General features: G+C 42.8%; 1 protein-coding gene across 2 annotated transcripts in view; it reads left to right on the top strand.

The window, feature by feature from the left end:
- Positions 1-5,459: 5,459 nt before the first annotated feature.
- The window catches only part of dmxl1 (Dmx-like 1), a 71,706-nt gene continuing 71,165 nt past the window's right edge, over positions 5,460-6,000 (top strand). For both annotated transcript variants that reach the window (XM_060931887.1, XM_060931886.1), the window contains exon 1: positions 5,460-5,608. The gene's annotated coding sequence lies outside the window, so the exon portion shown is untranslated. The remainder of the gene's footprint in view (positions 5,609-6,000) is intronic.

Raw genomic sequence — 6,000 nt, 5'->3', positions numbered from 1 at the left:
GTGTGTGTGTATCAGCTGTCCAAGTCAAGTCAAGGATGACTGCTTCATTATATACTAGTGCATCTCAAAAAATTAGAATATTGTGAAAAAGTTCAATATTTTCCATCAGTTATTTAAGAAAATGAAAATGTTATATATTATAGACTCATTACACATAAACTAAAATGTTTCAAGCATTTTTCGATTTTAATTTTAATCACTATGGCATACAGTACAAAAACATAAAAAAACCCCATCTCAAAATATTAGAATATTTTTAATTTCGAGTTTGAGTAAAACAGTATGAACACAGTGTATCTCTCAGTCTAGTTCAGTACACACAACCACAATCATAGGGAAGACTGCTGACTTGAGTGTTGTCCAGAAGATGATCACTGATGCCCTCCACAAGGAGGGTAAGCCACAAAAGGTCATTGCTGAAAAGGGTGGCTGGAAAAGGTGCACAAGCAACAGGGATGGCCGCAGTCTTGAGAGGATTGTCAAGAAAAGTTGATTCAAGAACTTGGGAGAGCTTCACAAGGAGTGGACTGAGGCTGGTGTCAGTGTATCAAGACCCATCACGAACAGACATCTTCAAGAAAGGGGATACAACTTTCGCATTCCTAATATCAAGCTACTCCTGAGCCAGAGACAGTGTCAGAAATGTCTTATCTGGGCTAAGGAGAGAAAGAAATGGACTGTTGCTCAATGGTCCAAAGTCCTCTTTTCAGATGAAAGTACATTTTGCATTTAATTTGGAAATCATGGTTCTAGAGTCTGGAGGAAGAGTGGAGAGGCACAGAATCCAAGGTGTTTGAAGCCCAGTGTGAAGTTTCCACAGTCTGTGATGATTTGGGGTGCCATGTCATCTGCTGGTGTTGGTCCACTGTATTTTCTCATCTCATCTCATTATCTCTAGCCGCTTTATCCTTCTACAGGGTCGCAGGCAAGCTGGAGCCTATCCCATCTGACTACGGGCGAAAGGCGGGGTACACCCTGGACAAGTCGCCAGGTCATCACAGGGCTGACACATAGACACAGACAACCATTCACACTCACATTCACACCTATGGTCAATTTAGAGTCACCAGTTAACCTAACCTGCATGTCTTTGGACTGTGGGGGAAACCCACACGGACACAGGGAGAACATGCAAACTCCGCACAGAAAGGCCCTCGCCGGCCACGGGGCTCGAACCCGGACCTTCTTGCTGTGAGGCGACAGTGCTAACCACTACACCACCGTGCCACCCTCACTGTATTTTATCAAGTCCAAAGTCAACACAGCCATCTACCAGGAGATTTTAGAGCACTTCATACTTCCATCTGCTGACGAGGTTTTTGGAGATGCTGATTTCCTTTTCCAGCAGGACTTAGCACCTACCCACAGTGCCAAAACTACTACCAAATGGTTTGCTGACCATGATATTATGGTGTTTGATTGGCCAGCCAACTTGTCTGACGTGAACCCCATAGAGAATCTATGGAGTATTGTCAAGAGGAAGATGAGAAACACCCGACCCAAAAATACAGATACGCTGAAGGTCACTATCAAACCTGGGCTTCAATAACACCTCAGTAGTGCCACAGACTGATCACCTCCATGCCACACCGCATTGATACAGTAATTCATGGTAAAGGAGCCCCAACCAAGTATTGAGTGTATAAATGAATATACTTTTCAGAAGTTGGACAGTTCTGTATTGTAAATCCTTTTTTTTTGATTGATCTTAGGGAATATTCTAATAATTTGAGATACTGGATTTCTGATTTTCATGAAGCCATAATCATCAAAATTAAAACAAAAAAGGCTTTAAATATTTCACTTTACATGTAATGAATATAGACTATATGAAAGTTTACCTTTTAGAATTAAATTATGAAAAAAAGGAACTTTTTCATGGTATTCTAATTTTTTGAGATGCACTATATATAAGACATGGTTTTGAGACCATAAGATGAATATGAGACGACGAATCACAATTTTAGCACACCCAGATGTTTTAAACAACTTAGAACATGGCACCTTTGGTTTGAACCAACCCATTTTTCAAGTTATCAAAAATATTGGAACATGTGACTTACAGGTATTTCTTGTTGCCCTGGTGTACCTTGTTAAACTGACTGTATAAAGAATTAATGGCTCTGAATCTATCATTTTTGGTCTGAGCCTGCATTGTTGTTATAAAGGATAAACCAACATGAAGACCAGTGAGCTGGCTATGGGAGAAAAGCAAGCCATTTTGAAGATGAGAAAAGACAGAACACTTGAAAGAAACTGCAGTACAAGCCTGGAGAAGCTTCACAAAAGAATGATGCTCAGGCATTGTGCCCCAACCCTCTGTAGAGAACACCACACATACAAGCCGGTGAGCAAGGCCATGCAGGACGACAAACATCCTCTATACCAGCTCACCCAGGATGCCCAACATCTCAGCTGCCAATGCCTGCACTCTCATCACTCCTTCTCCTGCCATGCAGCATCCCTGATTGGATCCAACTTCAGCACTCTTGAGCAATGAACAACCGACTGGCAGCAGATCCCCTAACCTATCCAATTCAACATCAACCCGGATGTAAAACCACCACCAGGAGTGGATCTGCCCCACAGACAGTAGGTCACACTTTAAATGTCTGCACAGAGGGCTTGGCCGGTTCAGCATGAACATGCACCACTGGGGGCTGTGTCCATCCGTAGCATGTTCGTGTGGCAACTCGAAGCAGACCGCCAAGCATTTTATCCAAGAGTGTCCCGTGTCCCCCCCCCGAGAACATACACATCGACTTGACAAACCTGAATCAGGGGACAATAATTTGGCTGCAACAGTTACACGATGTCATTCGATCGCTGGTTTGATACACTTACCCCAAGCAAGGAATATGCAACCAAATAGTAACTGTTATTTACTTTAAGACTATCTGTTCCTATACTTTTGCTCAACTAAAATTTGTGTGGTCTGCCACCAAAGGTGCCACGTTCTAAGTTGTTTAACACATCTAGATGTAAATATCAACAAATGAAAGCTGAAATTCTGATCTGTGGTGGATTTCCCAAAAGCCTCTTGAAGCTAAGAGCATCTTAACTAGGAGAGAGAGCGTTCATTGTGCTGCTTGCTGTACCATTTAATGATGATCTTTGTGCTGCGATGCTTTTGGGAAACTCAGGCCTGTTGTCTCATATTCATCTTTTGATATCAAACCCAAATGTCTTCAGGGGATAGCAAAAAGAAAAGAATTGGCCTTGCTGTTCCAATACTTTCAGAGGGGGATGTGTAAGCTCAAAGGAATTTATTCTCCTTTGTCACATGATATAATCTGAATTGGATATGTGAACTGACCTCAGAAAGAAGGATAACAGTTGTAGAATAATTTTATCCTTTTTAATCTGCTTTTTGCTTGGTGGTAGGGTGGTGTAATGGTTAGCACAGTCGCCTCACAGCAGAGCATTTTTTAAGGATTTTCCACTAGGAGACCAACTGGTCTGGGCAATACAATCACAGGCCAGGCCCGGCGCCAGGAACAGTTTACTAAGGGGGCGATTAGAAATCGCAAGGGGGCAAATATTTTTTCATATAGTGTGTAGTAGTGATGGCGGTCTGACAACGTGTTTCAAACAATTAACTGCGCCAACCACAAAACCACGGCCCCGAAGATTGCTTTTGTCCGGGAAAATCATGTGACATATTACCAGGGCAGTTGCGCTTTATCAGCACCCGTGCCCACCTGTTAACCCTCCCCTCCAATTTTCTCACAGACACGCGGTACAACCGGAAAGATGCCAAACATAAAACAACACACACAAACCTACAGGCAAGTCCTTTACATTTAAAATACATACAAATAGCTCCGCGGCATGAAAACAAAACGTCAATGCAAGTCTAAGGTACTTGGCTCGGCGGCCAAAATCATAATTAAAAAAAAAAAAATCAACAGACGCGGCTGCACCAGTAATAGCCTTCCTGACTCGCACCGAGTCAACGCTAACCACTTAATCCGCGATCCCAGTTTAGGCGTGTAGGGGACTAAACACTCTGAAGTGATGAATTTTCACCCCCCGCTGCATGGGGGGGGTGACGTCAACGACACATATTCTTACGCTATTTGCGCACAAAGCGGACCATATATGAACACATACACCAACATAAACGGAGATAAACTTAGCCTACAAAGAAAGAAAATGGATTCACAATATTGTGATTGAATTCGTTTAATTCGGAGGGGGAAAGACTACTCCCGGAAACTGACTGCACATTACAGGACATTGCAGAGACAGTGCACTTGTAAGTGTGCATGTAAAACCCCCGCCCGCACGACCCCTCCCCTTGTCCTTATCACAGGTGTGTGTGTGCGCGGCTGTGTCAGCATTTCACACATACACCCACAATAACTAGTCCCCAGTAGTTAGGATTGATACATATGTCTAAAACAGGGTTAATATTAAATTCAGGCTTTTTGAAATAATCCTACCTTAATACAGTTGAATTCTACGATTGCAACGTAATAATCATAACAACCAATCAGATTTGTTCTACCGTGCCAGTTTTAGTAGTGATTTATGTGAAATGTATTTTTGTGCAATGCTCAACCACTTAATATTTCGTATTTGAAAATGCAAATTATTAATACATCTATAATACATTATATTTTCATAAGAAAACAAGTGTTCTGAGTCTCCGTTGAGGGGGCGGGGCTGTAGCCACGAGGGGGCGACGCCCCCTTTCGCCCCCCCATGGCGCCGGGCCTGTCACAGGCCCCAGAGTCCATGCAGCTGCACCGCTGCAGCATATTCTGTGATGCAAAATGGTTCACCAATCACCACACAGACAAACACACTACAGTGACTACACAGCTATCAAGAGCAATTACCAAGCACAAATGTTATGTCAAAGACACTCAAAGTTACACAGTAATGACATCGGATTCTGACATCAGCCATCTCAGTAACCAAATTTTAGTTTTGTTTTTCTTAACTAACATGATCTTGTGTGTATATCTTATAACATAGATCTTCGTTTTCCTTGTTAAATGTATACTTACATGGTACTTGGTTAATTAATTGCAACTGATTGAGCCAAATAATAATACATAACTTGGTTTAAAATTTGGTCTCCCAGTGAAGCTGGTTTGGCATTGACTAGGAGACCAAATCTGGCCACTGGGAGACCATTTGGTCTCCCAGTAACTATGTTAAAAAATGCTCTGCCTCACAGCCAGAAGATTCTGGGTTCGAGCCCAGTGGCCGGGGGGGGGTTTCTGCGTGGGTTTCCTCCGGGTGCTCCAGTTTCTCCCACAGTCCAAAGACATGCAGTTAGGTTAACTGGCTACTCTAAATTGCTTGAATGCGTGAGTGTGTAAAAAGGAACTGGCTACATCAACCAAACATGGTTCGCTAGTGACGACAACAGATCTGCTTTTCAGAAATGCACGAGCTCAGTGGTAAAGGCTCACCGCTATGCACTACATTCGTGAACTACAGCGACCAGAATCCACCGCGCTGGAAACACCTTACCAAACATTTTGTCCACAGTGGAGCTTCTACACACAAACGCGAATAAGCGAGTATGGAAGTCCTATAGTGGGGGAAAATGTATTCCTGTTAAACATGATCTGTTTTTCAGCTAACTCATGAGGTAGGACCTGTATGGTAACTTATAAACATCTTGACGCCATTTTAATGCTTTGTGAAGAGCTTGTTAACGCCAGCAGTGGTTCGCTTCAAAGTCTGGTTTGGGTCAGAAGTGTGTAGAGGCGCTAACGTTAGCTACATACTATAGTCTCATTTACACAAGCAGCTCCGGTGAATGCTAACCAGCACCGCAGAACTGGTGTTCAGTTCAGGTTGGTTCAGCAGTGTTGTAGTCTTACACTTAACTTGCTAAGTTATATGAAACAGCACAGTAGTTTGTTGGTCTGATATAGAAACTAGGTAGGTGACATACACCAACCGGCTAAGTCATTACCTTAAAGCAACGGTCAAGCCAATAAGTAATGTGTGTGTGTGTGTGTGTGTGTATATATATAT

The sequence above is a fragment of the Neoarius graeffei genome, chromosome 10, assembly GCF_027579695.1.
Source record: "Neoarius graeffei isolate fNeoGra1 chromosome 10, fNeoGra1.pri, whole genome shotgun sequence".
NCBI classification, from domain to species: Eukaryota; Metazoa; Chordata; class Actinopteri; order Siluriformes; family Ariidae; genus Neoarius; species Neoarius graeffei.
This window is presented reverse-complemented; position numbering and strand designations above follow the sequence as displayed.